We start from the raw sequence: 11,354 nt of genomic DNA on the forward strand, positions 1-11,354 counted from the left end.
AGGGCGGTGTGTTTTCGTCCTGCTGGGACAGTCTGAAATCAGATAAAGCATACTGTATGTTGGAGTCTGGGTAGTGGGAGCGGTGACAATTTTGTTTGGTGACCTCACTTACTCCATGCTCCTTGCTGTTAAAAAAAGTCCTTGCTCTCAAGGAAGGGTCCCGTGGGAACACAGCAAAGCCAACCAGCAGTCGCGAAGAAATACCAAATGCTAAAAATGGCTTTTTCTGGTATTCAAACTGAAGCAGTTATTATCAGCTATTCCCAGTACTCATCCCTAAGCCTTGTCATTACCTGGACAGAAATCAGCATAGTTTCAGCACTACCACATTTTCAAGTACCACTGGAAAAAAAGTCACATTAAAAATCCTCATCTGATTTCATTTTATCAGATGGTTAATATTTTTCTGCTTCCCGTAACAAAAGGTCAAATGCTAGACTAGCTGCTGGACCAATTATTTTTAGTGGTATATACACTTCTTTTTCATCAACTACATAGGAAAATTTGAAGACAAAAGTGGCTCCAACTAAGTTTTCCAGCCTTGGTAGAAAACGCTTTCCTGGTCCAAACCAGGGTATCCATATGTGCCCCATACAGTGTCTGGAATACAGTGTTTTGCAAATAAAATCTAAATATAAAAAATAAAATAATAAAACATTAGAAAAATATGAAAAAAACATTTGTATAACTTCGGAGATGGGAAGTCTTCTTGAGCATGGCAGGAAACCCAGAGAAATCAAAGAAAAAAATACACATGTTTGACTACACAAAATTAATAATCTTCTGCAAGACAAAAGACACCATGAACATAATGAAAAGGAAAACTGAGGGAAATTGTTTGCAATAAAAATGACAGAAAATAGTAAACATGTTAATAAACTGAGATCCCTACAAATTAATAGACAAAAGACAACACAATAGTAAAATGAGCCGGTGTTATAAAAAGGTGGTTCGGGTCAAGAGGGAGGTGTAGGTAAACGTGGCTCTCTTCCTCGCACAGCTGCAGCAAAACTGCAGCTAAACTACAGAATATCACTCAAAACCATCAGAAAATCGAGTGGTATAGGAGCATGACAACTGAGGAATTAATTAAAGGAACTACATTTATCCAGACAGGAAGGAGGGATGGAGGGGCAGAGACACGGAACTGGCTGGCCTCAAACCCATGTGTGGTGGATATAAAATGGAGGGCTATCTCAGGAGCAACTGATCCCAGCCCCACAGCAGACCACCCAGCCCAGGGTTCCAGTGCCAGGAAGACAAGAGTCCATAACTTCTGGCTGTAAAAACCAGTGGGGGTTGGGTCAGCTGAAGAAACTGTGGGATTCTCAGGCCTTTCCTCTTAAAGGGCCTCACACCACACATGGACTTACTCAGACTCACTCCCTCTGAGCTCCAGCACTGGGGCAGCATTTGGAGGGCACCAGTGGCATATGGGGAGGAACTGAAGTGTCTGGTATCAGGGCAAGAACTGGGGGACAGCTACCTGCCAAACAGAACTGCAGGCAGTGGCCATTGTAACTTTTCTGAGCCTTCCCCCACAGAGTCACTGTGCAGCTGGCACCATTATCCAAATCTCCATCAACCTGGCTCACATGGTAAGGCCTGCCCTGACAATTACCTAAGGGTTTGCCCCATCCAACCTATGGCCCACTTAAGCTAGTAAAAGTGGCTTTTCCATAAAGGGCTGGGCTAGGCATAGGCTTCAGACCTTCCTAAATCTAATCAAAGGAGCAACAGCTGAGCCCAGCCCCCTTACTTCTTGCTAAGTGGCCCTAGGCCTGGCATTAGCTGCAATCATCTACAGGTTGCTTTACAGCTTACACCAAGGGGTCCCAGACAGAACACAGGTGGAGGCTGACTTTGGCCTGCACCACCTGGGAAATTCCAGAGCCTTCACACCCAGTGGACAGTTACAGACCATGTCAGAGCACCATCTAACCACTTCCACAAACCATTGAGGGAGATGGCTGCTGACCAGGGGTCACAACCAGTCCTACCAGCTGTCCGGACTGGGCAAATCCCTCCCATTGACCTGCTGACAGCAGTCAAGGCTCAACTACAAGAGGAGGGAGTACTCAGGCCACATGGAGAGAGCACCTTGAGTACACAGTATGGGAGATAGGGGAGGCTGTATCAGTGGACCCTACAGGACACCTATTACATTAGGTCACATTACCAGGACACGGAGTCAAAGCAGCTCTACCTAATACATAGAAGGAAACACAGGAGGCTGCCAAAACGAGGAAACAAAGGAACATGGAGCAAATGAAAGATCAGAACATAACTCCAGAAGAACTAACAAAATGGAGATAAGCAATCCATCAGATGCAGATTCAAAACACTGGTTATAATGATGCTCAAGGAACTCAGTGAGTACTTCAACAGCATAAAAAACACCCAGGCAGGAATCAAGGATACACTAATTGAATTAAAGAACAGTTTACAGGGAATCAACAGTGGAGTGGATGAAGCCAAGAATCAAATCAATGATTTGGAAAATAATGAAAAAAAGGATATTCAATTAGTAGAGCAAGAAGAAAAAAGAATCCAAAAAATAAGGATAATGTAAGGAGACTCTGGGACAACTTCAAATGGTCTGACATTCACATCATAGGGGTGCCAGAAGGAGAAGAGAAGGAGCAAGAAATTGGAAACCTATTTGAAAAAATAAAGAAAGCATACTTCTCTAATTTGGTGAAGGAAATAGATATGCAAAGCCCAGGAAGCAAAGAAAGTCCCAAACAAAGACAGATGTAAAGAGGACCACACCAAGACACATCATAATTAAAATGCCAAAGGTTAAAAGTAAAGAGAGAATCTTAAAAGCAGCAAGAGAAAAGAAGATAATTACCCACAAAGGAGTTCTGTTAAGGCTGTCAGCTGATTTTTCCAAAGACACTTTGCAGGCCAGAAGTATACAAAGTGATGAAAGGCAAGGGCCTATAATCTAGATTGCTCTACCCAGCAAAGCTATCATTTAGAATCAAAGGGCAGATAAAGAGCTTCCCAGACAAGAGAAATCTAAAGGAGTTCATCATCTCCACACCATTATTATATGAAATGTTAAAGGGACTTATTGAAGAAAAAGAAGATAAAAACTATGAACATTAAAATGGTAATAAATACATATCTATCAACAATTGAATCTAAAAAACTAAGCAAACAAGCAGAACAGAAACAGAATCATAGATATGGAGAACAGTAGGGTGGTGGTCAGTGGGGAGGTGGTTCTGGGAGAATGAAGGAAAATGTGAAAGGATTAAGAAGTACAAATTGGTAGTTACAGAATAGGCAGGGGTATGTTAAGAGTATAGGAAATGGAGTAGCCAGAGAACTTACATGTAGGACCCATGGACATGAACAAAGGAGGGGGGATTGGAGGAGGGAGTGGGTGGTACTGGGTGGAAGGGGGTCAAGAGGGAAAAATTGGGACAATTGTAATAGTATAATCAATTTTTTTAAAAAGGCAATTCATAGAAGAGGATATTAGGAGAAAGTGCTCAGTCTCACTGGGAGTCCAGAAAATGCCATGAATTCATGAATAATATGAGTAGTTGCCTTAGGGCCCATGGGTCTAGCAGAGGGTAATGGGCCTCAGAACAGAAGTCAAATGAGACTTTAACTGAATTGCTTTTGTTTTTTTTTTCATTAAAATACATTAAGCCCTGGCTTGTGTGTCTCGGTGAATTGAGCACCGGCCTGGGAACCAAGGGGTCACTGGTTCGATTCCCAGTCAGGGCACATGCATGAGTTGCAGGTCAGGTCTCCAGTTGGGGGCATGTGGGAGGCAACCAGGAATATGTCAATGTTTCTCTCCCTCCCTTCTTCTCTTTCTAAAAATAAATAAATACAATCTTTAAAAAATTCTTTAAAATATATTAAGACTTAAGGGGAATGTGACTAAATGGTTAACAGTTATCAAACCTGAGTTGTGTCTTTTGGTGAACATATATTTGCATCTGTTCAGTATATGCCTAGGAGTAGAATTGCTGATCAGGCTATGCATATGCTCTAGTAATGATGTGTTTCTTAATCTGGGTGTTGGTTTTAGGGGTGTTTTCAGTTTATAAAAATTCAATGTGACACACACTTATATGCATTTCAATAAAAAGTAAAAAAACAAAATACAAATTATTTTTAGTTTTTAATTATTGGAAATAATGATTATTTCTAATTCAGGCACTACCACTTCACAGCCACCATAATGGTTAAAATAAAACACCAGAAAACACCAAGTGTCCATGAGGTTGTACAGCAACTGGGTTGCTCCTATGTTGCTAGTGGTGATTTACCTCGATACAATCTCTTCAGAAAACTAGCATCATCCATTAACAGTGAAAATAATGTGTTCTATGATCTGATAATTCCACCCATCAATAGACATACCTGAAAGAAATTTATTTATATTGTTACCAAAAGACACGTATAAGATTTATGTGAAACCATTTTTCAATATATCTTTTAACAATTTTATTGAGATATCTTTGATGTATAAAAATTGCATGTATTTCAGCAGTATGTTTTGATATATGTGATACCATTGTTAAACCTTCAGATTGGGTGGGAAACAAACTATGGTAGAGCAAAGATAGGAACTTCGTACAAATTAAACCTGTGTATGTATAGATTTGGTGGGATATCCCTGAAAAGTGAACTTGTGTATAGACTGATCTCATTTTGTAAGACTAAACAATGAAGACAAACCCCCTGTGATGGGCATCTATGTATGCGAAAGTGAGAAAAAACCCAGTGCAAATAAACAGATCACAACATGGGCAGTAAAATTAAATGGGAAATGAAGGGTGAGATGATTAGCTTTTTTCTTAGCTCTGTACTGTCTGACTTGCTAAAACCGAAATTGTTAATAGGGAATTATTTTTTATTGAGATATACTTCACATACAATAAAATTCACCATTTTAAGGTATATAATTCAGCCATTTTTTTCTTAGAGGTTCTTCAAATCCATCTTCAGTAGTTTTTAGTACAGTATATTCACAAAGTTGTGCAAGAATTAACACTAATTCCAGAACATTTAAATCATGCCCTTTGACCTCCCACCCAAAAAATAAACAGTATCAACAACAAATAAAACATTAGCAGTTCCTCCCTGTTCCTCTGCCTATCAGCCCTTGGCATCTATGTGACTTTTTGTTTTGCTTCTTTCACTTAGCATAATTTTTCTGAGGTTCAACCACATTGTATCATGTATCAAAAGTTCATTTCTTTTTGTGGCTGAATAATATTTTATTGTATGAATACAGCACATTTTATTTATCTGTTCACCAGGTGATTATCATTTCTTTTATTTTCACTTTTTGGCTATTATGGAAAATGCTGCTATGAAAATTCATGTACAAGTTTTTATGTGGACATATGTTTTCCATTTTCTTAGGTATATACTTAGGAGTGAAGCTGCTAGGTCAGGTAATAACTCTGTTTAACCTTTTGAAGAACTGCCACGCTACTTTTTAAAGCACCTGCATCCTCTGACTTTGCCACCAGCATTGTTTGAGGGTTCCAGTTCCTTCACATTCTTCGTTCACTTGTTGTTATAGTAGTCCCCAGTGATCCACGGTTTCCCCTTCTGCAGTTTTAGTTATTCAAGGTCAACCGAAGGCTGAACTACTAAATGGGAAATTCCAGAAATAAATAATTCGTAAGGTTTCAATCGTGTGCCATTTTGACTAGTGTAATGAAATTTTATGCCCTTCTGCTCATCCTGCCTGGAGCCTGAATCACTCCTTCGTCCAGTGTATGCAACACCGTACACACTATCTGTCCATTAGCCACTCGGTAGCCGTCTTGGTTACCAGATGGACTGTTGTGGCACTGTAGCGCTTGTGTTCCAGTAACCCTTATGCTTAGAAGGTGAACAGCAGCCTAATGCTGCGTCACAATGCCTGTGCCACTCACCCCACTTCATCTCATCACACAGCGCTGTACCATTTCACATCATCACAACAAGGGTGAGCACAGTGCAGCAAGATATTTTAAGAGAGAGGCCACATTTACATAACTTTTATTACAAAATATTGTTATAAGTGTTCCATTTTATTATTAGTTATTGTTGTTAATTTCTTACTGTGCCTAATTTATAAGTTAAACTTTATCATAGTGCGTATGTATAGAAAAAAAGCATAGTTATACATAGAATTTGGTTCTGTCTGAGGTTTCAGGCATTCATTGGGGATCTTGAAATGTATTCATGTATTTCCTTCAGATAAGGGAGAGAGCCACTGTATCTGTCTTTTTAAAAATTTTACCCATTCACACTCTGGCTCAGTGGATTAAGCACTGTTCTGTGAACCAAAGTCACTGGTTCAATTCCCAGTCAGGGCACATGCCTGGGTTGCAGGCCAGGTCCCTAGTAGGGGGCATGCAAGAGGAACCACACAGTGATGTTTCTATCCCTCTCTTTCTCCCTCCCTTCCCCTCTGTTCAAAAATAAATAAATAAAATCACTAAGAAAATATAGGCCTCCTATACACTTTGAGTTAATTTTTGTATATGGTGTGAAGTAGGAGATTACCTCCATTCTTTTACATGTGGATATCCAGTTTTTTCAGCTTCACTTGTTGGAAGTCTATTCTTCCCCTCATTGAATTGTCTTGGCACTTTTGTTGAAAATTCCTTTATCATAAAGGTATAGGTTTTTCTCTGGGCTCTCAATTCTATTCTATGGATCTATATAACTAGCCTTATGCCGGAACCACATATCTTGACTAATATGTAGGTAAAAAAATAAACCAATTTAAAGATACACTTGATCGTACAGAGGTGGGCTTACAGTTGTAAAAGTAGGTTTACAGTTGTTACCATGTAAAACAGAGTTAATAAAGCTATTGTCATAAAATCATAACCTGCATGTCTTTTTGAATAAGTGTAGCCCTGGCTGGTGTGGCTCAGGGGATCGAGCACCGGCCTGAGAACGGAAAGGTCACCAGTTTTGCCCCCCGGTCAGGGCACATGTCTGGGTTATGGGCCAGGTCCCCAGTTGGGGGTGAGGCAACTGATCGATGTATCTCTCGCACACTGATGTTTCTTTCTCTCTTTCTTCCTCCCTTCTCTTCCCTCTAAAAGTAAATAAAATAAAATCTTTAAAAAACCAACTGTAAACCTACTTTTGCTTATCTCTATATTTAGTCATATACCATCAAAGGATTTATTAAAGCTTTCTCTATCTTATTCTGTTTTAACTTTTATTAATCCTTGTATTTTTTTCTATTGCTGCTAAATAAATTACTACAAATTTAGTGACTTAACACAAATGATATTATCTTATGTATCTGTAGGTTATAAATTTGACACGGGTCTCACTAGGCTTAAATTAAAGGGTCAACAGGGCTGAATTCTTTGCTGTAAGTTCTAGAGGAGAATCTGTTGCTTTGGACAGCTTTTAGATGCTGTCCACGTTCCTTGGCTCATGGCTGCGTCCTTCGTCAGAGCCAGAATTTTGCATCTCTTTGACCATTCTGTAGGTACATCTCCCTCTGACTCTTTCTGAATCCCTTTTCCCCATTTAAGGAGCTTTGTAGTTACATTGGGCCTACATGGATACTCCAGAATAATCTTATTTTAAAAAAGTTTTTATTATTTTTCAGGAGGCAGGGAAGGGGAGAAGTAGCCAGAGGCAGAGAGGTCCTTCCTGGACCACACACCCATGAGGAGGTGGTCCGCCAGTGTGCCGCTGCATCAAAGCAGTCTTAAAGTTATCTGGATAGCAACCTTAATTCCCCATCACTATCTAAGCTAATATATTCACGGTTCTGGGGATTAGGATTTGGACATCTTTTCTCAGAGAGAAGGGCAAGGCATTATTCTGCCTATGGTATTCACCATCACAAACTGTGAATTAGAATACAATTTTTTAAGGCTTTACTATACAGATTTTATTTATTTTTTAGAGAGAGGGGAAAAAAGGAGAAAGAAAGGGCAACAACGATCAGTTGCCTCTTGCATGTCCCCACCTGGGGACCTGGCCTGCACCAATGCCGTGTGCTCTCCCTGACAGGAATCCAAACAGAGACCTTTTGCTTCGTGGATGATGTCCAACCCACTGAGCCATGCTGGTCAGGGCACAAAGGTTTTTTAATAGTTTATATTAATGTTGGTTAAAAGAGCTGCTTTAAGATCATACAGCAAATAAGTGATAGGATTGGGGAGAAGACTCAGGTGTTTTAATTCCCTGTGTGGTGATCCACTTGCCTCACTTTTCATTCAGGAAATACTCATTGAGCATTCAGGAAATGTGACACACAACCTTACGCCGCTTCACTAAAGGCATTTTAGACTTAACCAGCTTGTTAGGTTTGGAGTTCAAGATCTCTGAAATTTTAAATTTTTAGATAACTTTAAAAATTTAAGTGTGGCTGAATACTTATAAAGAGCTGGCACTACAAAGCTTAATAAAGTTGAGTAAACTCGACTAAACTCAAGTAAAGTCAAAAGCCTTTCGATGACCAGGACTGTAATGCCCAGGTGGGAGATGCTGGCGAGGTTGGTGGGAAAGGAGCAAATAGGGTAGAACACAGTCAGTGTTCGATTGCCAGTCCTTTCAGGGAGGATCACAAAACAGGCCTGTGGTTCTTACGAGAAACACATGTTTTCACATCCACACTACATATTTTGTTACTGGGGAAGAGCCTGAGAAAAGGGGAAATGTATCCATGCAATAGCAACCAGGCAAACTCAATATGCAACCGAAACAAGGCAAAAAAAACCAACCACCTGTAGAAGAGCATGTGTTACAGAGTTAGTTCAGTCATTTATTCAGTCATTCAACCAGCATAAACTCCAGACAGTGTCTTAGGGGTTAAGCACATGGCTCTGAAGGAGGCACAGAACCCCTAATGAAGGTGTCTTTCCTGGCCAGGCCCTCCCCTGGTTGGGCGCTGCCACTCAGAGAATAGGTGGGGGCTGAGAAGGCTGTGCTGGCTCCAGTCCTGCTTCCCACCCCTCCACAGCCCCGCTTCCCTAACAGTCATGCTACCTGCCCATTCAATGTCCCAAGGCTAACAACAACTCCTGGGGACAACAGTTTAAAATCACATGAAGTGAAAAAGGAAGTTTGCTTCAAAGGGACAAATCCGCAAAAGTTTCCATGGCCCCATTGTGGACAGCCTCTGAAGTTATTGTGCAGAGTGGTTTCTTTCCTCTTTTTTCAACTTCCGGCTTCTAGACTTGGCTCAGGGGCCCACCTCTGCCTCACAAAGCCCATTTCAGTGCATTTCCAGTAAGATACATGCCCTGGCAACCCTCCTAGAATGTGCAAGCAGCTCATTTTAAAATAGAATTATTTTTCTCTTTGGTCCTTCTGCATCTAATAAGTATACAGTCTACTACATGGAAAAGTAGAGTTGTTGTAGTCCTTCCTCTCATTTTCTGTCCCTCTTCTTCTCTTCTAGATCCTTTTCCTCTGCCTTTTCTTTTTTAAAATTTTTTAATTTATTGATTTTAGAGAAAAAGAGAGGAAGGGAGAGACAGACATCAATGTGTCATCTACTTATTTATGCACTTATTGGTTCATTCTTGTACGTGCCCTGACTGGGGATTGTACCCACAATCTTGGCACATTGGGGCGATGTTCTAACAAACTGAGCTACCTGGCCAGAGCATCTGCCTTTTATTTTCGCTACTCTTTGTTTCCTTGAACACCCCCTTATGGCTCAGTTGTTCTGGACTTGATAGAGTTCTGAACCAGACAGACACAAGTCAAGGAAATAGTATCTTTTCTTAACTTGGTGATTGAGTGAAATAGGAGAGAGTTCTTGGGTGAAGAACTGGAGGTTGTTAGAGAAGCAACCAACTCCAGGGAAGAGACATTCCCTGAATTCATTAGTTCCTTCTGGAGCAATCACTCTCCAGCTCTCCCATGGTGGCCAGACTTTTGTTTTTCTTAGACCCTGTGTAAAATGCATGATGATGGACCCAAGGCTTCCCCTGGTCTTCAATCCACTGTCTTTTATGTATCAATTGTCATTATTATTTATTGTAAAGTTCCTGCCTGAGCTCAGATCCCCATATGATTTATTCTTATTGTTACTCCCATAGGGGATTGCTGAATCCCCTATGGCTGCCCTCTTTTACCTTTTAAATCCTGACCCAGAGCCTTCCATGTGACCCCATTTCTGACTTCTTCCACAATGGGCTATAATTTGCCAGTTCTCTGTACAGTTACATTCTCTAGGCTGCCCACCTTTTTAAGGGCAGGTGTGCCTCTGTGATCCAGGGAACTGCCTCCACGCTTCTCACACAGGGGCTGTAAGCCACCCCCTCCTCCCTGACATCACAGTCATGCCCGTCTCCCTGGCCCCAAGCTGCAGCACAGCTGTTAGCATGACTTAAACTAGCCAAGTTGCTATACGTATATGCAAAGTACCTCTTGATGGCTGTCCTTTGCTTTCCCCATCCCCCCAACCAGGTTTGTGGGGGTCTTTCTCCTCTATTTTGGCACCCCTTGCCCAATACCCCATTACATTTCCATATTTCCTATTTTTAAGTGCCTTTAGCTCAAAATAATATACCAAAGCAGCACATATGGGGTGGCATATTCTACTACCCTCAATCCTTTAAAGAGTCAATGACCAGGAGTTTCCTAGGTTGCTCATTTAAAACAACCCAAAGGAGTTATTAGGTTTCTTTCATGATTACTCTAGTCTTTTTTAAAGTGATTGACTTGCGGGGGGGAAGGGAGAGAGAGTGAGAACATTGGTTGCTAATTCCATGTACCCTGACCAGAGATCGAACCTGAAACCTTGGTGTATGGGACGATGCTCTAACCAACTGAGCTACCCAGCCAGCTCCCCAGTCTTAATCAGATAAAGGAAAAAGGAATTTGCGATTCTGTAAGGATGAAGGAGAAACTCTGAAATTAGAAGAACAATTCCTATTCCCCATGAATGACTTCCTCATCTCTTTACATTTTGGTAAAATTAAGCAGTCAGAAGAGAATGTCCACCAGCTCAACACTGTATCCACTTTGCTTCTCCTCCCTGCAATGGGTGCTCCTTCCAGATTCTCTCCCCTGGAGCAGACCTCTTAACCCCAAGACTCCTTCCTTGGCCCTGGCCGCTATCTGTGTTCTTTCCCTTGTTATCTCATTTAGCCTTTTGACTTTGTTCCATTCAGGAATGCAGGAGTGTTCAGGAGTGAAGCAACAACGTGTCACTGTGGAGGTTTAGAAGGAGTCATTCTAAGAGGCGCTTCCACGGTGTGCAGATTGTTTTGAGCTAAACACAACTTTAGCTCAAAACAATCCCTTTGCTACAGGCTCAACCTCTCCCTTAACTACATAGAAGAGGTGGAATTAAGGTCCTTACCCATAATAAGGGATTATCAGAGATAACTTCT

Source organism: Phyllostomus hastatus, unplaced genomic scaffold (assembly GCF_019186645.2).
Source record: "Phyllostomus hastatus isolate PE091 unplaced genomic scaffold, TTU_PhHast_1.1 phas_scaffold_78, whole genome shotgun sequence".
Taxonomy (NCBI): Eukaryota; Metazoa; Chordata; class Mammalia; order Chiroptera; family Phyllostomidae; genus Phyllostomus; species Phyllostomus hastatus.